The sequence below is a fragment of the Schistocerca americana genome, chromosome 1 (genome assembly GCF_021461395.2).
Source record: "Schistocerca americana isolate TAMUIC-IGC-003095 chromosome 1, iqSchAmer2.1, whole genome shotgun sequence".
Taxonomy (NCBI): Eukaryota; Metazoa; Arthropoda; class Insecta; order Orthoptera; family Acrididae; genus Schistocerca; species Schistocerca americana.
The window spans coordinates 873,339,459-873,364,856 of record NC_060119.1 but is presented as its reverse complement, the minus strand read 5'-3'; positions in this window follow the sequence as shown (position 1 = coordinate 873,364,856).

Below are 25,398 nucleotides of genomic sequence, written 5' to 3'. Positions count from 1 at the left end.
CCACATAGAATGCAGCACAGTGGTTGCAGCTTAGCTTGTAGATCACATGACTGGTTTTACAGGTAGCCTTGCCTTTGATGGGATGGGTGATGTTAGTGACCGAAATGGAGTAACTAATCTTCGTTGATCCGTTATGGACCATGGGACAACGCCTGGCCATCAAGAGCTGTTGCATAACGATTTGATTCAAAGATCCAGTTATATGGCTCCTTCCGTGTATAGCGATTTTACGACTATGACGTGTGGGGCCTGAAGATAGCATCAATTTAATGCGGAAGCTGGTAGCACATAAGAAGTTCATAAAATAAATTTCAACAATACATACAGCTGTTGGTAAATTATTGCATCAAGGAGTAAGTAATGGTGGGAGTATGCTACAGTCTGTGCCATATGGATCCTTCCCACCAACACCAGGTGGGAGCTCTCCCTGCAATACATCTTACGTTGCCGTAACCCTCCTGGCCTCAACCTTCGTTAGTCACTGTCCTCATCCATCCAGCTTCCCTTTTCCCATTCCAGCGCTACACAGTCTTTTTACTTCTCTCCTTTTCTGATACTCCCACCCCCCACCTCACCTCTGCCTTCCTTCTAACCCGCACCACTTCACCATCTGTTACCCCCAGCATACTATCCCTCCCCCTCCCCACCCCAGTCTCCTCCTTACTCTCACCCAGTCGCCACTCTCATCATGTACTGGTGCTGCTGCCAGAGTCTGGTTTCAGTGTCAAAAGTTTTATTCGCGACAGTCCTTTTTTTTTGTTGTGCCTATCTGCGACTCAGCATCTTCACTATAACAATGTTGTTATATTTCATCCTGGATTTTCCATTGTTTAATAAACTATTTACATAGTTTACCATTATTCCTCAGATGCTACCTCAATTACGTTTATTACGTAGAAAAGACTAAATATTATTTGTATTCTACAACGAAATTTTTATTATTGCTTTCGTCACACATGTTTTCCCCAGTCGCACTACACATCTTCAGTGGTTTTTTTTGGTTCGTGTGTATTATACAAGGTGTCCATAATTAAAGTTTCTGTTTCAAAACGCTGTAGAAATAGAACCACTGCTCAGAATGACGTCAGATTTCAGTAGCATATTATTGATGGAGGGGGAAACATAATGAAATAACCAACAGGTGGTGCTGTAAGCTTCTTAACGTAAATGGGCTCTGCTACAAATGACAGATCAATCGCAATGCGACGGTTATAGTTTGAGATGCACATCGCATCATGTGTAGTATTCATCGTTCATACAGCACATGCTCGGCAGTCAACGGTTGTTCCACTGGTAGCTAGGTAAGCACAACCACCATGGCAACATCGTACCGCATCTGATACGAAAATTCGGTTCATAATTGTCCTGAGACAAAAAGGCGAGCTAAACGCCATCGGTTTTTCATTGTGCTTGGGACACAATCCGCATAAGTAGCAGAAATACCTGATCCATCATCAGATATCGGGTTTTCAACTGTGAAAATTTAATTATTTCCACTAATATTTCAACCACGTATTGTCTAATTACTAACAAGATTAACCGCAAAACTGACGACGAGGTGCCAGACGCGGCCTTGTACCCTCCACCACTGTGGTACGCGCCTTCGAGTTACAGATGCTGGGCGGCAGCAAAGAGATACGCTTGGACACGCACCGCCTGTGGCGAAGGCGTACAGACATTCGATTCGCTTATCGATGTATGTACGGCGGCGATGACACCAGGAAGACTCCTTTGCAGTTTAATTTTCCTAAGAGCCAGATTCCATGCTTTGTCCAAATTAAAACCATTATCTATATTTATTAAATTATCAGCTAATCTGCTCTCTACAGCTTCCTCGAAGACAATCCCAAAAGGAAGAGGTGGATGTAAGAATCTGTATCTATGCAATGTTCGACCACAGCTGACTTGTCCGACTGTGATAAGCGTGTGTATCTTCGATGTTCCTCATATCTCTCATAAACGGTGTGTGTTGTTTGACTTCTCGCAATTTGCGCAAGGAATCTGATACACACCCACCTTACGAAGCAGTAAATCGTCCTTCACAGAGCCTATTAAAGCTGCATTCTTCGTGGGATACCGGAAGATTACCGCAACACAATGTTTCCCGAGATCACGGCCTATCTTCGAGGACATGATATAAGAGGTAATCCATATCTACATCCCAGTAGCTGCCATCACCCTTCACAGACCTTAGGTGTCCTTAAGACGTTAGCGCATAGGGCGCATTGTATATCCGATAATGACAATTTGCAAGAACAACTCGCATACCTCAAGAGCATTTTTAAAGCGAATGGATTTTCTCCGCAACAAATTCGCAGAGCTTTCAGCGTAAAATCTAGAATGCGGGTACGTGATGGGGAAGATCCTTCAGATCCAGTGTGTTTTTGCCTTATGTGGGTGCTCTTTCCTCGAAGATAGGCCGTTTTCTCGAGAAAAACTGTGTTAAGGTATGGTGATCTTCCGGCCTTCCACAAAGATTGCAGCTTTACTCGGCTCTGTAAAGGGGCGATTTATTGTTTCGTGAGGCGCGTGTGTCAGAATCCTTGCGGAAATTGTGAGAAGTGAAACAAGTCCCGAACGACCATCCTGAGGACTTCCAGTGAACTCTGCCATTGCAGTAAAACCGTCTCCAGGGTCCCCTGAACTACTCAGCATGTCGTGGTTGACAGAGGCCGCCCTTAGCTAACTCCGATTAAGACGTCGAAGAGATTTCCGAAGTGGTGATCATCCGATGTCCAACGCTGTGAAACAGTAGCAGTAGCAGCAACAACAACAACAATCTAAATTGTCGCACCATCTAGAATTATTAATTATGTCGCCTTTACAGAGTATAGAAAGTTGTAGCACGGTATGGAGTCTGAAATTGCAGGAGACAGTTTTGGCATTTAACGCTAAGAATCGCTACGTGAGAAATACTGTACGCAAATGGCTCAAAGGAAAAAGTATTGGCTGTGAACGGTACCCGCTCGTGTTCGAGGTCTACTTCGGTGCAGTCTCGACTGGTCATGAATTTGCTATTAAAAGTTGCTTGAATCACACTGCCGTCTTCAGTTGCACTTCGGTGAGGCTACATCTAAATAATTACACCACAAATTCATACTTACATATTTGACGGATGGTTCACACAACCACTTTCAGGCTACTTCCCAACCGTTCCAACCTCAGACAGCACGCGGAAATACTGAGCACCTACAGCCTTCGGTGCGAACTCTGGTTTCTCTTGTTTTATCATGTCTTAAGGACACCTATGGTCTGTGAAGGGTGATGGCAGCTACTGGCATGTAGATATGGATTACCTCTGTATATCATGTAGATATCACCTGTATATCATGTACATATAGATTTGCTCTTTCCTCGAAGATAGACCGTAATCTCGGGAAACATTGTGTTGCGGTAATCTTCCGGTATCCCACGAAGAATGCAGCTTTAATAGGCTCTGTGAAGGACGATTTATTGCTTCGTAAGGTGGGTGTGTATCAGATACCTTGCGCAAATTGCGAGAAGTCAAACAACACACACCGTTTGAGAGATTTGAGGAACATCGAAGATACACAGGCTTATCACAGTCGGACAAGTCAGCTGTGGCCGAACATTGCATAGATACAGATTCTTACATCCACCTCTTCCTTTTGGGATTGTCTTCAAGGAAGCCTTTGATGGGATGGGTGATGTTAGTGACCGGAATGGAGTAACTAATCTTCGTTGATCCGTTATGGACCATGGGACAACGCCTGGCCATCAAGAGCTGTTGCATAACGATTTGATTCACAGATCCAGTTATATGGCTCCTTCCGTGTACCTAACCAGAAAACAAAAGTTAGTGACCGAAATTTAGTGAAAACATCTGGCTGCAATGAAGAAGTCTTTGTTAAAAGGTAAAAAAAAAAATCTTTTAATTGCCTAGGTCGTATACACACGTAGGAGTTAAAATGTGGCGACCACACTAGTTCAGATCTGCGAACAAGCGTAAAAAACCACGAAGATAATTGCGTTGGCAACTGAAATTAGTCTAGTCATTATATTTTAACTTTCATATATGTACGCGATCTAGGCAATAACGACTTTTTGCATTTTAAAAAATTAGGTAAGATCGCTTTCTCCTTCATTGAAAATGTCAGGCGTTATGAAGAAGGAGCAGTTTTAAAGATGGCCACAGCAACTAGCTTATCGTAAGCGTGACCCTCGTCCTCTTTCTTTGAACTTACTAGATGTCCTTGGTCAAGCTTATCTGATAAAGACCCCATTTGGCGAAACGGCTGCAACTTTTGTAAATAGATTGCAATGCTTTGCCCATCCCTATGTTTCTGGCAACTGACAGGAAGTAATAATTGGAGGAAGCCACAGAATGGGTATGCTTGAGTATTAAACTCTATTTCTGTTGTTAAAGTAATAGGTAAATTTTTAAATACGCCTATTGACCGTAACTGCTTTTACTCTGCGATGCCATCGATCTTATTCTTTGCTTGATTTCCCTAAATCGCTTGAGACGAATGCTGGCATGATTCATTCGAAGAGGCTAAAGCCAATTTTCTTCCGCGTGCTTTTCCAAATGAGGCTCCAATGACCCCGTTGCCCAACCGTTATTAAAATTTACTCCTCCTTTCTTCCTTCCCTCTGCTATGATTCTGTAACTGAGAAGGATTAATCGTGTGTGTGTGTGTGTGTGTGTGTGTGTCAGGTGAGGCCACATGCTAACAAAGTGGAAAATATATCACAGTAATGTGGCCCGCACATGCAGAAACAATGTTGCAGGTAACACAGTCGTACAAGAAACAGTTCTACATTGTGCAGAATTAATGTGAAACTCAAATACCAGTCTTCATCTAAAGCCAGTGGTTTTTAGTAAATTATAAATGAGACTAAGTTCGACTGTGCATTTATTTGAGTCTAATTCGGTGAAATTACGGCCGAAGTAAATCTTGATTCTGAGACTCACCTGCCACGTTTGAAGGATCAACGAGTTGTCCGCTTCCAGTTAAATGTCATGTTTCGTTACGAACAATATTTCAACAGTCCCAACCACTTAAGTCAACAGGTGTGTTTGCTGGAAGCTGTTCTCAGCCAGCTGACGTGAATGTATAAGGGGACTATACAGACCCCTGCCCGAAACAGCGACGATTGATTTATGAGCCACGGTTGTGTACTTGTCCAACAAGTGTAAATGTCTCTTCGACACTCCAAGGTAAACCACCGGGACTACCAGACAGCAAGCGCTACTGGAGTAAGACTTCGTCGGCCTGTAAGGAGAGTAGCAGGGACGTTGAACGCACATTAATCCGCAAGAAACTGTAGTAGCTAAATCAGCACACGCGACACTGCACACGAACGAGATCTGCTTTCCATAAATAAGTCTCTCATTTCCACGTGGCCCGCATCTCGTGGTCGTGCGGTAGCGTTCTCGCTTCCCACGCCCGGGTTCCCGGGGTCGATTCCCGGCGGGGTCAGGGATTTTCTCTGCCTCGTGATGGCTGGGTGTTGCGTGCTGTCCTTAGGTTAGTTAGGTTTAAGTAGTTCTAAGTTCTAGGGGACTGATGACCATAGATGTTAAGTCCCATAGTGCTCAGAGCCATTTGAACCATTTCCACGTGAAGTACTAACACACGAGTGAAATAGATCCTTTCAGAAATAATCTCTGCGTTACGATTACGCACGGACAATTATTATTAGGCTATTACTACTGCTGCTACTACTATTACTACTACTACTACTACTACTACTACCACCACTACTACTACTACTAGCTGTTCCAGATCATGTATTTCTGTGGCTGTCTGGTTAAATGGAATAGAAGGAAAAGAGAAAGCACACGTTTCTAATATGTATAGTAACTGGATACTCATCCTAATCTACTTCTCTCCGCTGTCTCTGCCTCTTTTCTCGTGTCCCTCTCTTTGTCCATCTCATACTTCTTCCCCGCACTCTGTCCACCGCCTCCTACCCCCTCTCTACTCCGTTTCTGACAATCACCTTTTCCATCTTTCTCTCAACATCATCTTCTCCCCCCTCCCTCTCCATCTCATCCTGCCCCGACCCACTTTCTGTCCGTCTCCTCCTTTCTGCTTTCTATGCCCATTTGTCCCCACCCCTCACTTCGTCTCCTCTCTCTCTCTCTCTCTCTCTCTCTCTCTCTCTGACTGCGAACTTTGTTCATTATTATTGCAAATTCAGATTCTGCAGTATTATACTAATCATAAGCCGGTAAGCCATAAATACAACTTTCTGTTTGCTAACGTCTCACTTTTATATATTTTACACACACACACACACACACACACACTCACACACACTGTATATATGTAGCCAATGGTTATATAATAATACGCGCCTATTCGAATGAAGCTTTTTGTCAAAATTTCGAAGCAACCAGCGGAGAACTTTCGGATATTTAAAATGTTGAACAAACGAACATTTACACTTTTATTTATGTAGATTTAAAAGTTCCTTTCTTCAAAATATTAAATGTCCCAAAGTTCTTCGCCGATAGCTTCGAAATTTTGACACAACGTCGCATATAAACATGCTCGTGTTTTTATATAAGCTACCCACTGGGGCACCGTACATATTACATAGATCGCATTTTTATACACACCATTTGGCGCTCCGGTAGGTAAATGAAAACTATTCAAACACAACGTTGTGCCAAAATTTCAGAGGAATCGGTGAAGAACTCCCCAATATTTAAGATTTTGAACGCTCGAAAATTTATATTTTTCTTTATATGGTTATTATTATTATTATTATTATTATTATTATTATTATTCTGCTCTGTGTGTGAAACCTTGTTGTGTCCACTTTTTGCGTTCGAGCGCTGTCTACTTCAGGGTGATGTATTGACTTCCACGGAGTAAATCGTTCAGGATCTCCCGTCTTGCTTTTTCCTTTCTTCCACGTATGGTTTTTAGAACACCGCGTTTTCTCAGATCAATCTCCCAGTCTCTCTCAGTTCCTCTTCGTTAGTCACACTGATGCACCATTAGTCTCTTTTCCGTTTTGCACCATGTCCACGTACCAAACGCCTCCAGCTTATTCCCGTGCTAACTTCATGGTTCATGTTTCGGCACCGTGCAGTAGGACACAACAGGTAAAACATTTTATCAAAAGTTCTCTTATTCTCATTTCCTTACCATTATAGAACATCCTCCGCTTCTAAGAAAATGCCCATTTTTTGCCACTGTCATTTTCTAATTAGTGTGTGTGCTGCACCTACAGTTGCTTTCTATTCTACTTTCTACTCTGCACCTTTATAATTTCTCTCATTTTCAGCATTATTTTTATCATTTGTGTCTTACTGTTATTATTTTCGTATCCTTTGTATTAATGTTTATTCCATAATATTATCCAATTCTTTTGATCTTAACACAACCGTGACATCAAGTCACGAAGGTGGTATGCGACCATGTTGAAAAATATGTCTAAGTAGGCCGCTGACAATGGCTTTTCCCTCAGTGACCTGTTCAGCATTTTGCAGACTACACATGGTTTCGATCTTGTCTACTGTTTCTTGAAGCATCTTTCAGTCTCTGGGTAGAAAAACCTCAAATCTCAAACACTATATTCTTCAGCCACAGATTCTTACCCCATTCTTCATTAGGAATCTACGCACAGTCGTATGCTCTAAATATTTTTTGAGAATTGTAATGAGAAACCACAATCTTATCTTAAATATTTCCGTAATTCTATTCTGTAGGTGTTCTTTTCTTCCGGGTTCCGAGGCCTTTTCTTCATATTAGTGAGTTTATAAGCCATTTTTCTTTCAATTTGCCTCGTTTTTGCCTTCGAGATATTTGCGAGCTATCGCAATTAACGTTGCCAAAAGGCTCTGAGCACTATGGGACTTAACATCTATGGTCATCAGTCCCCTAGAACTTAGAAGTACTTAAACCTAAATAACCTAAGGACATCACACAACACCCAGTCATCACGAGGCAGAGAAAATCCCTGACCCAGCCGGGAATCGAACCCGGGAACCCGGGCGTGGGAAGCGCGAACGCTACCCGTTGCCAAAAGCTGTAGAAACATACGAGGAAGACAAAGTTATCAGCTCCTGCGTTCTTCATATTAGTCGCAATTTGTTCTTCAAAGTTGATGCAGCAATAAATAATGCACCTTCCAAAATGAAATCCTTGATCCATTATGAATTAATTGCTCGATGTATAGCAGCGACGTGGAAGTACTTCACAACATGAAACTCCAGGTAAGAAGCACAAGAGCTCAGAAACTAAAATTTGCGTTATAAGAACGTAGGCTTCCGCGGCCGGTGTCATAGTGATTAAAATTCTTCTGGGTATTATGCCGCGTCATTGCTATTTGCATTCTTCGAATTTTCTTATGCCAGTAAATTTATTACCTTTCTTCGTTATTTTACACATGCTGGATCTGGTGAACACCGCGGCCGTTAAGGATTATTGGCGAAGAATGCAACAAGCCGTAAATACTTTTAAATTTATTTTTATACCAGAACCGACTTCGTACTACACACTCATATTCAGAATGCTTTCGTTTCCAAATCCCGAGTGACAGAAAACGTATAGGACTTTATGCGTATTTGCTGATAAAGTTGGAAAAAAGTTGGACAAGTCTCTGCAAGCTAAAGATTCAACGCCCAGAGAAACAAAAATTTTAACGTCTGGCTCAAATAAAGCGCCGCGTCAAGTAAGTTCATTTTCGAATCCGACATTTCTTGTAGTTTAGGACTCAGAAGCTGAGATTTTAGGTTAAGAGGATCGGTCAGCAAAAATGCCTCTGCACTTATTTCTATTTCGAAGAAAAACACTTTCATTTGTGAGTTAACTTTTCGCTGTAACCTGCCGTTTTCAACAGATTTTACGCACGTTTGAGCAAGAGCACGTATTCTCTCGCGGAAAAGAAATCATTGCCTCTGTTACTCAGCCGTTGGATCGCGCTGTTGTACGTATTCCATGCCCCATCAAAGTTACTACAGCGATAAGGTTGCTTTAGTATCCCCAACGCTATTCTCTAATGGCGCTAGATCCCGCTGTTCGGCGAATGAGTCAAGACTTGCCATTCAAGTTTTTGGGATCTCTGCAATGATTTGAGTACTCCGTGTGGTCCTCCATTGTAACACAAACGCGGTCCCCGATGGGCGAAATCGGTAATATATGCTATGCATCTTCGGGTGCAAATGTATTTCAGAAAAATAAACACTTACATTACCTCCACCATCGTCCAAAACAGTTGACCCCATTTCAAAAGACCGCTCCCCTGTTTCTACACCCCCTCCTCCCCCACCCCCACCCCACCCCACCCCACCCCATCCATGGACCGATGGCCTCAGCAGTTTGGTCCCATAAGACCTTACCACCCCCACCCACCCCCTACACACACATAATAAAAAAAACATAAAGGTCAGTAGAAATCTTAATCATCAGGATTCAAAAATTTTATCGTAGTCCATTCTCTAAATATGTGGTATACGGGAAACTTGAAATCCAAATTTCCATCTGGCAATCCTGAAAAAGTTTATCGTGTTTTCCGTATAGCTAATGCCGAGATGGTTCCTTAAAGAAAGCAAGGTGAATTACTTCCTTTCTCCTTTTCCAACTGGCATTGTTCTATCGGTAATTCCCCTATCCTTCACAATATTTTAAGCGTCAAGCTTCTTCGAAACGCATTAAGAGATCACTTTACTGGCCATTCATTATACATTGCATGACAAAATATGCATCATATGTATATAGAATACGTTCGGTTGGAGTCGATTATTGTCGACCTGGGGAGCTTACAGTGGAAAAATATGAGCGTATGGTTTTTGATTTTAAGAAATGAATCATTTACTTGTGCACGTATGTTTTCATCTATAGATTTTCATATATTTTTGTACCTTACCTTTACACGATGTATACTTTCATTACTTTTCATACATCATCAGAAGTGAAACTGTGGTAAACCATTGTTACGCCATCCGAACAACACACCGTCAGAATTACACACAGCTACCAACGAAAAGTAGGGCAGATTTAGTGTGGAGGGGAAACACAGACCAGTACACACAACCGCGTCTCGGCGAAAGCATTCGATTCTAAGCAATCTGATTTGACGGAGGAGGTTAAATTGATCTGGGATAGACATGTTCACGTAAATAGAATGACTTTCTTAAATCAACAGTTTATTCTTTTTGCTCACTCTGTGCCCGGTTCCTTTCTATACTCTTGACACGGCTAGCAAATCTCCTCGAATTCTTCTTTCATTCATGATGATGCCACGGATTTTTCGTTTCTTACCACATTTTCCAGTTACAGTAGGGGTCTGATTATTTATGCACACACTCGTGGGCTTTCATCAAATTTAAGGAAGATGTAAGATTACCCTGCACGTTTCACACACCTATTGAAGACTAACTATCGCAATTTTTCTACACAACATGATTTTCATTATTTCCAAGTAGTCATTTGCTTTTTTTGTAAGCTTGTTTGCTTGTATTGCTATCTTACAGGTTTTATTCTCATTCATCCCTGTACTCATAGGTGTCAGAGCTTCAGTAGTCCCATAACAGAAAGCAATATCACATTTTTCAGCTGGTAAACACATCGCTTGGTAAGAATGGAAGAGTAATCTAACGCTGCTCGTAATCCGGTTGATAAGCTATCGTAAACGACCCGCTTCCGCGAAGCGCCAAGCGTCGCAGACATATTCTACATCCGTGGTATCCCCAAAGCGATTAATACTAATCCTTGTCCTGTCAGGGTTCGTCGACGCGACGTTAAACCCCAGTCTATCTTCTTTCCCCAGTACTCCAAAAATTCTGCTCCCCTTAGCCTCGATTCATGCAGTTTTCTCTATTGATCTTCTTAAAAGCTTTTTCTGTCAAGAGTTTTGAAAAGATGCCGATGTCTGAGTAAGCACATGTCGCATAGCTCAGTAAGGTTCCAGAGAAGATTGGTTGATTTGGGAGAAAGGACCAAACAGCGAGATCATCGGTCCCATCGGGTTAGGGAAGGATTGGGAAGGACGTCGGCCGTGCCCTTTCAAAGGGACCATCCCGGCATTTGCCTGAAGCAGTTTAGGGAAATCACGGAAAACCTAAATCAGGATGGCCTGACGCGGGTTTGAACCGTCGTCCTCCCGAATGCAATTCCCGTGTGTTAACCACTGCGCCACCTCGCTCGGTCCCCGAGAAGAGATTCAGCACGCTGCCCTGAACAGTCACTGACAGACGTACTCTGAGGCGACAAGTCATGGGATCCCTCCTAACATCGTGTCGGACCTCGTTTTGCTCGGCGTAGTGCAGCAACTCGGCGTGGCGTGAACTCAACAAGTCGTTGAGCCATGCTCCTCCACAGCAGCCCATGGCTGCGAAAGTGATGCCGATTCAGGATTTTGTGCACGAAATGGCCTCTCCATAATGTTCCGTGAATGTTAGATGGAGCCGGCCGCTGTGGCCGAGAGGTTCTAGGCACTTCAGTCCGACACCACGCAACTGCTACGGTCGCATGATCGAAACCTGCCTCGGGCATGGATGTGTGTGATGTCCTTAGGACAGTTAGGTTTACGTAGCTCTAAGTCTAGGGGACTGATGACCTCAGATGTTCAGTCCCATAGTGCTTAGAGCCATTTGAACCATTTGAATGTTAGATGGGATTCATGCTGGGCGATTTGGGTGCAAAAGCATTCGCTCGAATTGTCCGGAATGTTCTTCAAAAATGGCTCTGAGCACTATGGGACTTAACATCTGAGGTCATCAGTCCCCTAGAATTTAGAACTACTTCAACCTAAATAACATAAGGACATCACCTGCGACAGTAGCGATCGTGCAGTTCCAGACTGAAGCGCCTAGAACCGCTCCGCCACACCGTCCGACAACATTCTTCAAACAGATCGCGAACAACTGCGGCCTGCAGACATGGCGCATTGTCATCCATGCAAATTGCATCGATTTTTGGGAAGATGATGTCCATGAATGGCTGCAAACGGTCTTCAAGTAGCCGAAAATCCAGAGAGCTCAGTCAATTCCATGTAAACACAGCTTACACCATTAAGGAAACCACCACCAGCTAGCACAGTACCTTGTTAACAACTTGGTTCTATGGCTTCGTGGGATCTGCGCCACACTCGAAGCCTACCATCAGCTCTTACCAACTGTAATCGGCACTCATCTGACCTGGCCACGGTTTTCCAGTCACTGAGAGTCCGATATGGTCACGAGCCCGGGAGAGGCGCTGCAGGCGATGTCGTGCTGTACCAAAGGCACTCGCATCGGTCGTCTACTGCCATAGTCCATTAACGCAAAATTTCGCCGCACTGACCTAACTGATACGTTCATCGTACGTCCTACGTTGATATCCCCCCAGGGGGTCCACAACTCTTTTTGTGGATACGTGCGTGGCGAGCAAGGGGCCCCGAGCTATTGCAGCCTTCTTTCTCTCCAGGGGTGCATTTCCTTCCCCTTCCCCTCCTTTCCCCTCCTTACTCCTTTCCCGTCGCCCTCTCCTCTCCCTCTCTTGGTGTCCTTGCTTATGTTGGCCCCCGCTATCCTCCTGGTTGTGTTGGTTTTACAATCCGGCTTTGTTGCGTAATCATCTACTCCTTTTGGCATTCCTTGGTCCCCCTCTGGGGTTTGACCACCGTTACAAAATTTCTCCTCCCTAGTGTGAGCCATTTGGGGAAGAGCACCTTACCTAGTGTCTACGACGTGCGCCCTCCTGGTACATTCCACCTTTTCTTGCACGTCGTTGTCTGATCTAGGGTGCATAGCCAGCATGGTAGCCAGCCCGTGTGGTGGGGTCGCTATGTACCCTTTTGGTTGAGCCCCCTGAACACACAGGGATCACACTTCTGATACCTGAGCTGTGTCCTCCTCATGCATGCCTTGGAGTGGTTGCTCGTCATCCTGGAGCATTGGAACTCCCGGCAATGGCCGCCGTGCCAGACGTCCCTTGCTGTAGCTGGGTGGCGCCCGTGAGGAGAGCCCCTGATCGAAGTGGGTGGTATCAGGGCGGACGCTATGCAAATGAAACGCATACGGGTCCAGAACTCTGGCCGTTCTTCTGCGGCCGTCTCTCTGCATGGAACTGATTCTTCAAGTGCTTCTTCTCTTGCCCCTTCGGCCTTCCCTTCCATGGCTACCACCTGGGAAGAGAGTCAGGCCCGTTGGCTAGGGGCGAAACCTTTCCCCCGTTATCTAGTTTGCACCAGGACTGATCGAGATACTTTCACCAATACCAAACCTTTCTTCTTTGTGGAACACGTTGTAGACAAGTTTGGCGAAGTGGACTCCCTGAGAAAGATGCGGTTGGGTTCGTTGCTGATCAAAACTGCTTCAGCTGCCCAATCTGCGGCCCTTCGTGCCTGTACCCATCCTGGCACAATTCCTGTGTCCATTACCCCCCACCAGTCTCTAAATATGGTACAAGGTGTGATTTTTCACAGGGACCTCATCCTTCAAACTGATGAGGAACTTCGGGACAATCTCGGACAGTGGGGTGTTCACTGTGTTCAGCGTGTCCACAAGGGTCCTAAAAATCGCGTTGATACTGGTGCCTTTATCCTGGCCTTTGAAGGGGATACCCTCCCTGAGAAAGTTAAGATTATGGTTTATCGATGTGATGTGAAGCCGTACATCCCACCTCCTATGAGGTGTTTTAAGTGCTTGTGTTCTGGACATGTCTTCCCGCTGTTCACAGCCCCTTCTCTGTGGTGACTGTGGACGTCCACTCCATGAGGGGAGTTCCTGTGTTCCCCCTCCTGTGTGTGTAAATTGTCATGGTAGTCATTCTCCACGTTCACCAGATTGCCCAGTATATAAGAAGGAAAAGAAGATACAGGAGTATAAGTCCCTCGATCGTTTAACCTACACAGAGGCCCGTAAGAAATATACACGTCTTCACCCTGTGTCCACGACATCTAGTTACGCCTTGGTTACATCTTCACCCCTTCCTCCCCCTTCCTTACCCCCATCCCGGACCCCTCTCTTCCCCCCCCCCCTCCCCTGTGGCTCCCACACCTTCTCCTCTGGGCGCTGCTCCCCCTCCCCAGCCGAAGAAGTGTCCCACCCCTTCGGCGTCTGCCGGTCAAGGGCCACTCTCCCGGGATGCCCCTTCCCGGCACCTTCCAGGCCAAAGGTCTGCTGCCGCGTGACGACCGCGAGAGCCGCGGTCTGTCGGCCCCCAGGTCGCCCGGTCTCTTTCTATTCCTGATCTTGCTGCAGCTGGCTCCTTTATGCCACACAGCCCTCCTCGATCTCAGCCTGAAAAGAAGAAGAAACATAAGCCCTGGGGCAAAGAGCCTCTGGTGTCACCAGAGGTCCCTTCCCCGACTTCACAACCGGATTCTGACCTGTCGTTCATGGATGTCGCCCCCTCCTTGTCGGCGACAGGTGGGGATCCGGTGGTATGACTGGCTTTAGCGTGTTCAGCCCCCATTTAAATCATCGTTCTGTGGTTCTGCAATGGAATTGTAATGGATACTATCGTCACCTCGTCACCTTCCGGAAATGAAATCCCTTCTTTCGTCTTACTCTGCAGCTTGTGTGGTTCTCCAGGAATCTCATTTTACTGATTCTCACTCACCGACCCTCCGTGGGTTCCGTGTTTTCTGTCGAAATCGGGTCGGACCCCTGCGGGCGTCTGGTGATGTTTGTACGTTGGTCCGTACAGACATTGCTAGCACGTGGATTCCTCTTCAAACTACATTGGAAGCGGTTGCTGTTAGGGTCCACCTCGACTCTGCGGTCACAGTTTGCAATCTTTATCTTCCTCCTGAGAGGACTCTTACATCTGCTGCCTTAACTGCCCTTCTTCAGCAACTTCCTCCTCCCTTCCTCCTCCTTGGGGATTTTAATGCTCATCATCCCTTGTGGGGCAGTACCTTTCCATCTAGACGAGGTCTTCATATAGACCAGTTTATTGCAGACCACGACTTGTGCCTTCTTAATGATGGCTCTCCTACTCATTTCAGTGCCGGTCACGGTACCTTTTCTGCCATTGATCTTTCTCTTTCTTCTCCCTCTCTCCTCCCTTCATTACACTGGTCGCCACACGACGACCTTTGTGATAGTGACCATTTCCCGTTGATTAATTCGCTCCCTTCACGCTCTCCGATGGACAGGTTACCTCGTTGGTCTTTCCAACGTGCCATTTGGCCTCTATACACTGCACAGGTCGTGTTTTCTCCCTCTTTGTCGGGTTGTATTGATGACGTCCTACGTGACATGTCTGACGCGATTGTTCGCGCTGCTAACCTTGCTGTCCCGCGCTCATCTGGACCCTTTCATCGCCGGCAAGTCCCATGGTGGAGTGTGGCCATTGCCATTGCCATCCGTGATCGCCGTCGAGCTTTGCAACACTTTGAGGCACCCATCCGTAGCCAGCCTTACTACCTTTAAACGCTCCGCGCTAAAGCCCGATATTTAATCAAACAGAGCAAGCGGATATGTTGGGAACGATTCGTTTCTTCCCTTGGTTCTACTGTCACGGGTGTGGGCTACACTTCGCTCTCTCCAAGGTTGCCATCGGCCGTCCATCCTTCCAGGTCTTCAACTCCCAGATGGCGTTTGCACGGACAGATTCGTTCTTGCAGAACATCTTGCGACCCATTTTGCAGTGGCCTCAGCATCAGCCTCCTATCCAGCTGCTTTCCTTCACCTTAAACAGCGGGCTGAAGCTTCCACCTTATGTTTTACCTCTTGTGAGTCAGAATCTTACAACGAACCTTTTACTGAATGGGAATTTCTTTCTGCTCTATCTTCTTCTCATGATACGGCCCCTGGCCCAGATTCTTTTCATAACCAACTGCTTCAACATCTCAGTGCTCCACAACGGCAACATCTTCTTCGGGTGTTTAACCGTATCTGGCTCCAGGATGACTTCCCTTCTCAGTGGAGGGATAGCATTATGGTTCCTGTCCTTAAGCCTGGTAAGAACCCCCTATCTGCTGACAGCTATCGGCCAATTAGTTTGACCAATGTTGTTTGTAAGTTATTTGAATGGATGGTAGCCCGTCGGCTAACTTGGGTCCTCGAATCTCAAGATCTATCGTCCCCTTACCAGTGTGGCTTTCGAGAGGGACGGTCTCCAATCGATCATTTACTTCGCTTAGAATCCGCAGTTCGGCAGGCTTTTTCCCAGCGCCGCCATTTGGTTGCAGTGCTTTTTGACCGTCGCAAGGCCTATGACACGGCCTGGCGCCATCACATCTTATTTACCCTTCATCAGTGGGGCCTTCGGGGCCCACTCCCGATTTTTATCCGCCAGTTCCTGTTCCATCGGTCATTCAGAGTTCGAGTTGGTACTGTTTTTAGTTCTCCACGGACCCAGGAGACGGGCATCCCACAGGGTTCTGTCTTGAGTGTCCTTCTTTTCCTCATTGCTATCGATGGACTTGTGGCCTCTGTCGGTCCTTTGGTTGCCCCTGCCCTGTACGTGGATGATTTCTGCATTTGGGTTAGTTCCTCTTCGATGGCATCTGCAGAGCGGCAGCTCCAGGGAGCTATACGGCGTGCCTCTGCATGGACCCTCTCACATGGGTTCCAATTCTCTCCTCTAAAATCGCGGGTGGTCCACTTCTGTCGCCGTACTACGATCCACCCTGATCCAGAGCTCTATCTCGATGCCCACCGATTGCCTGTGGTCCCACAGTTTCGTTTCCTGGGTCTTCTTTTTGACAACAAGCTCACTTGGCTGCCCCATATCAGACATCTGAGGGTAGGATGTTTCCGTAAACTCAATGTCCTTCGCTTCCTCGCCCACTCCTCTTGGGGTGCGGACCGTTCCCTCCTTCTCCGTCTTTATCGTGCTCTAGTTCTGTCTCGCTTGGACTATGGTTGTCAAGTTTATGGTTCAGCTGCTCCTTCCACACTGCACATACTGGAACCAGTCCACCATCGTGGTATCCGTTTGGCCACCGGTGCCTTCCCTACTAGCCCTGTTGATAGTCTCCTGGTTGAAGCTGGGATTCCCCCCCCCCCTTTCTGTTCGGCGGTCCCAGCTTCTGGTGTCTTATGCACACACTATCCGTTCCTCTCCTACTCATCCTTCCTATTCTATCCTGTTCCCAGACCATGGACGTCGCCCGCGCGACTCCCGCCCTCGGGCAGGTTTACCAGTTGGGCTCCGCCTTGCGTCTCTTTGCCGTGATTTTCAGTTTCCTTCTTTGTCCTGCCTTCCTCTCTCCCTCCCCTCCACCCCCCCCCCCCCCCCCTTGGTTAGTTCCTCGGCCTCGAATTCGGATGGATCTCCGCCGAGGTCCAAAAGATTCCATCCCCCCCCGGTGGTGTTCCGTTCCTTTTTCCGCCAAATTTTATGGGAGTATCGGGATGCTGTTGTTTTTTACACTGATGGCTCTAAATCTGCTGATCATGTGGGGTATGCCTTCGCGTCCTCTGTCGGAACGGAAAATCATCTGCTGCCACCTACATGTGGGGTGTTTACTGCGGAATTGATGGCAATTTCCCAGGCCCTTACCTTTATTAAACAGTCCCAACACAACCGCGTTTTGTTGTGTACGGACTCGATGAGTGGCCTTCTTGCTATTGGCCGGTGTTTTTCGCGCCATCCCTTGGTCTCTGCCATCCATGACCATCTCGCTGATATTCACCGTGCTGCTTGTTCCATTGACTTCCTTTGGGTCCCTGGCCATGTGGGTATCCCGGGTAATGAGCTCGCTGATCGTTTGGCTGGGGGAGCAGTCACCTACCCCCCGTTTCCTCTAACCCCTCCTGCAGCGGATTTACGGCTTCACATCAAATCCCACTTCGCACAGTCATGTGCCAATTCTTGGGAGGCTATTCCCCTGTCTAATAAACTTCGTGCAATTAAGGTGACACCAGGCCCGTGGCGTTCTTCCTTTCGCCTCTCCCGGCAGGACTCGACCACACTGTGTCGTCTACTCATTGGCCATAGCAGACTGACCCATGGTTTTCTTTTGCGTGATGAGCCACCCCCACTTTGTGGTTGTGGAGCCTTCCAGTCGGTAGCCCACATTTTGGTTGAATGCCCCCCTTCTTTTGGCTCTGCGTGCTAAGTACAGACTCCCCCACACTTTACCATTGATGTTGGCTGACGATTCCCAGATGGTCTCTCTGGTTCTCGGTTTCCTGCAGGAAAGTGGTTTTTATTCTCAGTTTTAAGGTTTTTGATCTCTCTCTGGTATTGGGGCAGGGCGGTGAGTGTTTGGGTGTCTCCCACTGTAAGCAGTGTTCGGAGATTCCCTATTCACCTCCCTAACCGAAATCCTCTTTTCTTCCCCTTTTACTCTGTTTTTACCCTTTTTTTAAGGATTGGTTAGTCTCCTTTTCCTATACGTACTTCTACATTCTAGCGGTTTTACCTTTTAAGTCACAGGTGGTCTTGCCTATGCTGCTTCAGCATAGCGTTGGGTTCGTTCTCTTGCTGACTTCCCTCGTTTTGTTTTTACCATTGACAACATGACTGCCCCTTTCCTTTTTTAGCCTTTTCCCTTTTATTGTTCTGACTTCCCTGAGATGTCACATTAGAGGAATGGACCACATGTGAAACAAGGGACTGATGACCTTGCTGTTTGGTCCCTTAAACCTCAAACAACCAACCAACCAACCAACCAACGTTGATATCTGCGGTTATTTCACGCAGTGTTACTTGTCTGTTGGCACTGACAACTATACGCAAATGCCGTTGCTCGCTGTCATTAAGTGAAAGTCGTTGGCCAATGCACTGACAGTCGTGAGAGCTAATGCCTGAAATATGGTATTCTCGGCACACACTTGACACTGTAGATCAGAGAATATAGAATTCCCTAACGATTTCCGAAACGGAATGTCCCATGCGTGTAGCTCCAACTACCTCTCCGTGTTCAACGTCTGCTAATTTCCGTTGTGTGTCCATAATCATGTCAGAAACTGGTTCACATGAATGACCTGAGTATAAATGACACCTCCACCACTGCACCGCCCTTTTATACCACGTGTACACGATACTACAGCCATCTGCGTGTGCGTGTGCGTGTGCGTGGGCGTGCACGCTTGTGGAGGGGGGGGGGGGGGTGCATATCGCTATCCCATGACTTTCGTCACCTCATCTTGTACTCGGTAGTTCAGCAGCAACGCCTAATCTACTAGCGCCCTTGAGACATGATGATTTACTATGATCTCACCTCAGTTTAGCTAATTTTCATGTCTGGTGAAGTCTTGACTCTACTTCGAAGTACCAATAAATTTTTAACTGGAGCATTTAGGCCTCGTTTCAAGCATTTCAATGAAACTTGCTTATAGTTATCTTCCCACACGACTAGAAACTTCTATATAGCAGCCATCGATCTCTCCAAACACCAAGCGCTTTGTGGTTTTTTAGGCACTACAAGTAATAGGTGCTTGGTCCTTAAGATCCCTAGCTAGAACGTGTCCATATCCCTTTAGGCATTCCCCAAAGTAAAAATCATGCAGAGACGACCTTGAAGTTTCTCTCGATCGCAACCTTATTCCCAGATGGAGGAGGAAGTCCTCAGTATTTTCTTTGCTCTGTGAGTATCAGTGTTAATAACCACGTCCGATAAATATTTTTAGCTGTTGTCGGCTGCTTGTTCGGCAGGTGCGTTATAGGTAGTGAAAAACCGCATAATTGTAGTACCTGATCGTGTGAGACGGGTCTATCGACAAGGAAATTTTCCAACGCTAACCTTCTGTCAGTATTCACATTTAACCGAAAGATTGTCACAGTTCCTTACGGGCGGAAACAGTTATTTTCAGCCACTGTTATTGAGTAAAGAACGGCTGTTGTGGTCTTCATTCCGAAGGCTGTCTTGATGCCGCTCTCCGCGCTACTCCATCCTGTGCAACACTTCTCTCCGAATAACTACTGCAACCTACATCTGTTTGAACCCAATCACACACAATTCTCAAGAAAGTAAATAGGAGTAACGTCGAGTTGAAGTAGGATTTTGGGACATACACTGTGTTAGAACATTTTGAACTGAGAAACAGCCGACACGGATTTCGAAAATATCGCTCTTGTGAAACATAAATCTCTCTTTCTTACGAAGTAATGAGTGCTATCGACAGGGAATGTCAAATTGATCACATATTTTTAGATTTCCAGAAGACATCTGACACTGATCTTCACAAGCGACATCTAATCATAGTGCGTGTCTATAGAGTATCCCTTGCGCGACTGTATTCGTCATTTCCTTTCAGAAATATCGCAGTTTGTATTAAATGATGGAAAGTCATCGGGTAAAACAGAAGTAATTTCTGGCGTTCCCCAAGATAGTGTTACAGCCCTCTGCTGTTCCTTATCTATATAAACTATTTAGGAGACATTCTGAGCAGTCGTCTTAGGTTGTTTGCAGATGATGTTATCTTTTCCCATCTGCTAAAATCATCAGATGATCAAAACCAATTGCAACATTATTTAGACATGGTATCTGTATTGCGAACAGTGGCAACCGACTCAAAATAATGGTAAGTGTGAAGTCATCCAAAATGAATCTGCTAAATTTCGGTAATAGGATAAAACACACAAATCTGAAAACTGTAAATTCAACTAAATATTTATGGAGTACAATTACGAATAACTTAAATTGGAACGATCACACAGATAACATGTTAACATTTACCGATTTCTGTCCCAGTCAGATATTTCCTCTGTGGTACGTCATTTGTTATTCTTAGTGTATTTTGCTGACGTATGGATTGAGAATATGCAGTTCTAAATTGCACGAACGTATTAGTGCGTGAATTTGTCCGGTGCCCATACCTAAAGTTGTATTGGTAATGAAAGGGTAGGGTAAAGTGTTTCGTGTAGCTCTTGGGCAAGGGACCGTTTGTATACCCAGCATATCGTCCTCCAGTATAGGGTCAAAGTATGAATATTACACATTTCCTCGTGCTTAGGCAAAAGTAGCAAATCGGTTGGATCTTTTTGCTGGTCTACAGTAAGTTTGATGAGACTTATGGAGGCAGTATTAACTAATAGGCGGGTCCTCGGGAAACCGCAAGAAAAGGGCTTTTTTACTATATTTTCACAGTTACCAGCTGCTTCTCTCTCTCTCTCTCTCTCTCTCTCTCTCTCTCTCTCTCTCTCATTCGCACTCACACACTTGCACAGAAGACCAAAAGACGTACGCCTCAAGTCAGTTTAGAGCTGAAATACACTGACTATAGCTACATAATGTGCGGTAACTGCCTTTCATGTTTGCGTTGGTGGCTTGTGCTGCTTTCCTGCTTGGTTGTTTGGCGGTCATACACTAGTACGACACAGTATTCGTATCTCCCCCACTGGATGCTGTGGTTGAATATGCGTGATAATATTTTGTGTGAGTACGACCCTGATTTTTAATTATTGATAAAACACTAGTGCACGCAATGGATAACAAGACACACACAAAACCTAGCCGAGGATTTTATGACGCTTATGGACAGAAAATGTCTAAAATTTTTGCGATGTGTTCCTAAGATACTGATCTGGAACAGTTCTTAAAATTTCTTTGATATCTTTACCCGTTTTCGAAACGCAGAGGCTCGAAGTTACCATACCTGTTCACATAAAATCCGGTGACAGGCGAAAACGTAGTTTATAAAGTGACATAACACGGAAAAATATGCTATAAAAGTGCATCGGGTATCATCTGGGAACCTCATGTTGTAGTACTGAAGCACATGCATACTTTTCGCACATAAAATCCGTTGTGAGCTGTAAAATTAGTTTTGCGTTATTTCAATTTCACATACGTAAACTATCCAAATTTTACTGACCAATGTTTTTCTTTTCATGTGAGTTACATGACCTTTTGCAGCAGGGGAAAGGAGAGAACCAGTGCACAAATACTCCTATTGGAACACACAAAATGTGAATATGCTCCTGTTTATTTAAATTAAGACACTGACTGAAAAGTGGGATATCAGCTGTCTCATTCTACCTTCTTCAGCATCTTTAAAAAATTTTCCAAAAATTTTGAAATGCGAACGTATTCGCGCTCTTTGCAGCTGTTGGAACACAAGAGCCCTAATAGGGCACCTTTTGTTCGTGCAAAGGAACAGACAAAAACATTCTGCGATGCGATAAGAAATGTTACACATTATACAATTAAGTCTACTTCTACGATACTCACGTATAAGTGATAAAGTGAATTATATTGCGAAACTACGCAGCTTGTATTTTGAACAGTGACGTGGAGACCACTAATGCTGAATTTTTCTATAAGAAACACTTAGCTTACTGTGAAGTATAATCTCCTAACAAAAGACTCCAAATTATAATGTGTGTGTCTTACATTTAATCTTTCGGTTTATAGGCACGTACATATTTTACGAGTTGTTTCCAGACAATACTGTTTCTTGGTCCCCAACCTCCATAGCTGACCGTCTTCCCAGCCCCCTCATGGAGATTCCCCAAGTCCATAGCTTCCTTGACATCAGTGGCCGACCTCATTCTCTCTTACCCTGAGGTTTCCACCTCCATACCGTCTTTGACACTAACGTAATATCTCTTCTTCTCAGTAGCATGTATCCTTCCATTTACATTTAGATAATTTCTTCCTTTCTGAAGTGGTCTAAATCATGAGATTGCAGCACTTAATCTCTACTAACCCATTTCCGTGACTAGAAAACTTACTAAGCAGAAGATTTTAGTGTTTTCAGGGTGATTGCTTCATCTTTTCTTTTCACATTCATCAACTAAGGAAGGTTATATGTTAATTTATTTTAGCTGTTACTGAAGCGGTACTGTGAGTACGCTTCAGAAATAACCCAGCTAATGGACATGTAGAAGGTAACCAAGTTTTTTTTTTTTCGATTACTTTTCAATGTGTCACACTTCCTTGTCCTCTCTGTACCTTTCCAGTACGTATGAGGGCATGCTGTGTGAATGTGTTGGGCTCCGAAAGAAGAGCTGTATAAAAGGATTGTCAGTAGATGCGATAGGCTTCTTAAAAGAAAAGCTAGGGTAGCTAAACACTAAAGACAGGGATTGCTTGAGGCACTTCAGAAAGGTCGGTTCTGAAGATTGTAGAGGGTGTAGGTTGGCCTTCAGCCAGTGGGAACGTGGCTGTTCGAACAACGGCCGGGGTGGCCGGTCGGTAGCGTGGCGGACAGACTGGTAGCCGGGACGTGCTGAGGAGACGAAGCAGTGCGGAGAGGCTTCGTCTGGAAGGTGGTAAGATGTGAAATACGGTATATCGTGGTAGATACAGAACGCGAACCAACTTCTTTCTGTGGCTCGTTTCACGAAAGTATTTGAAAATTATGTGCTCCAGCATCTCTGTGGGTAACGTCCCAGCTCTGTGCGGTCGCGCTTGTGCATTAATTTGTGTAGTAGCGGCATTTCGCGTAGTGCTTCGCGGTGTTCTTCAGCGTGGCGATACATGGAAGGATTTTGCCGCTCTGGTGTGTGATAATGAATTCCCTTCAGCCTCCTTGTAGTGTGACCATTAAATATCTGATACCAATCAGCTATTTCAGTACTTGGCAGCACCGATAATAATATGGACAGTGATCCCAGATTATGTTCAATTATAAATCTAAATTTGTTATAAAATTTGAGTTACCTAAGAAAAATAGGAATTTTCAGATCATCATCTCTCGTCTCCCAAGGCTCAAATCCATAATTGCAAGATTAAGAACTCTCTTATAACCTTAGTAAATAATGCCAGATCAACTAGCGTTCTCCCTCTCCTTTCTTGATAACCCAGTGGGAATGTGGGCATAGGCCTGAAAATTTGCTATCGCTTACAGTCCCACTTACGCAGTGCGTTGGTTTTGTGTGTGTCTTGTTACCCGTTGCGTGCACTAGTGTTTTATCAATAATTCAAAATCAGGGTCGTACTCGCACAAAATATTATCTCGCACATTCAACAACAGCATCCAATAGGGGAGATGAGAATACTGTGTCTTACTAGTGTATGAGCACCAAACAACCAGGCAGGAAAGCGGCACAAGCCAGCAACGTAAACATGAAAGACAGTTACCGCCCATTATGCAGTAAAAAATGTAAATGCCGTGTGGCTAGGGCCTTCCGTCGGGTAGACCGTTCGCTTGGTGCAAGTCTTTCGAGCTGACGCCACTTCGGCGACTTGCGTGTCGATGGGGATGAAATGATGATGATGATAAGGACAACAGAACACCCAGTCCCTGAGCGTAGAAAATCTTCGACCCAGCCGGGAATCGAACACGGGCCGTTAGGTATGACATTCCGTCGCGCTGACCAGTCAGCTACCAGGGGCGGACACATTATGCAGTTATAGTCAGTGTATTTCAGCTCTAAACTGACTTCAGGTGTACGTCTTTTGGTCTTCTGTGCAAATGTGTGAGTGCGAATGAGAGAGAGAGAGAGAGAGAGAGAGAGAGAGAGAGAGAGAGAGAGAGAGAAAAGCAGGGTGCCTAATAACATTTTACCGTTTGGTGTGTACTTTCTGCGATAAAAAGCCTCCAATTACTTTAGTAAGAGCGCTGATGACCTCGCTGCTGAGCGCACTGTACATAGCAGCACCACTTCTGTTTCCGTGGCTAGTAGTTGAGCTTGTTTTCTCCTTTTTATTTCCTACACTTCTGATCCATTTATACATATGATTTCTACTATTGTTTTAAATATAATACTTTCTCGTTTTGTTTGTGAAGTTATTACTGCAAAGGACTGATGTCGAGGAACAGGTTTCCCTAGTCCAATCTTGCTTTTCATATCTTATACACTATTTCCAATCTTAGCTGTAATTGCATGTAGGTATTTAAAAGAAGAAAAACATTAACTACTAAAATTCCCAGCATTAAAATCGTACCGATCGTAAACACCCACTATCATATATGTTCTGTTAATTTTAAAGCTCTCTCATCTTTTTTCAAGTCGGTTCCTCAGCATATCAAGTAGTTAATACCTTCGGCAATAAAGAAAGGTAGTTAAAGCCAGAATGTCAATAAGAAGTGGTAAATTATCATCATTTTGGTTTTGGAAGCTCCTATTTGTTTTTTAGTGCTCATGAATTAAATGTGAATTTTTAAAATCCTCCTTCCGCAAACACAATGTATTTCTTTGTCTATTTGCTCAAAAGTGTTCCGACACTTATATGTCGTCTTCAGTGACTATCGATTTGTTTCTGTAAGAAAATTGTATTCAAGGTTAATTATTGTTTCTCTATTCAGGGTCTAAAACAATATGTTCTTATTTTGTTTTGATTGCTCACCTGGAGCTACATTAATGGTGAAGATTGATTTGTACCTTTAGCGTGCTTTTACCTCTTTTTGAAGCTTGACAGCGTGTCGTCTCCAAAGTAGCCGAATAAATTTTCGGAATGGACAGTGTCTTGAAAGGAGGATATAAGATGAACATCAACAAAAGCAAAACGAGGATAATGGAATGTAGTCGAATTAAGTCGGGTGATGCTGAGGAATTAGATTAGGAAATGAGACACTTAAAGTAGTAAAGGAGTTTTGCTATTTGGGAGCAAAATAACTGATGATGGTCGAAGCAGAGAGGATATAAA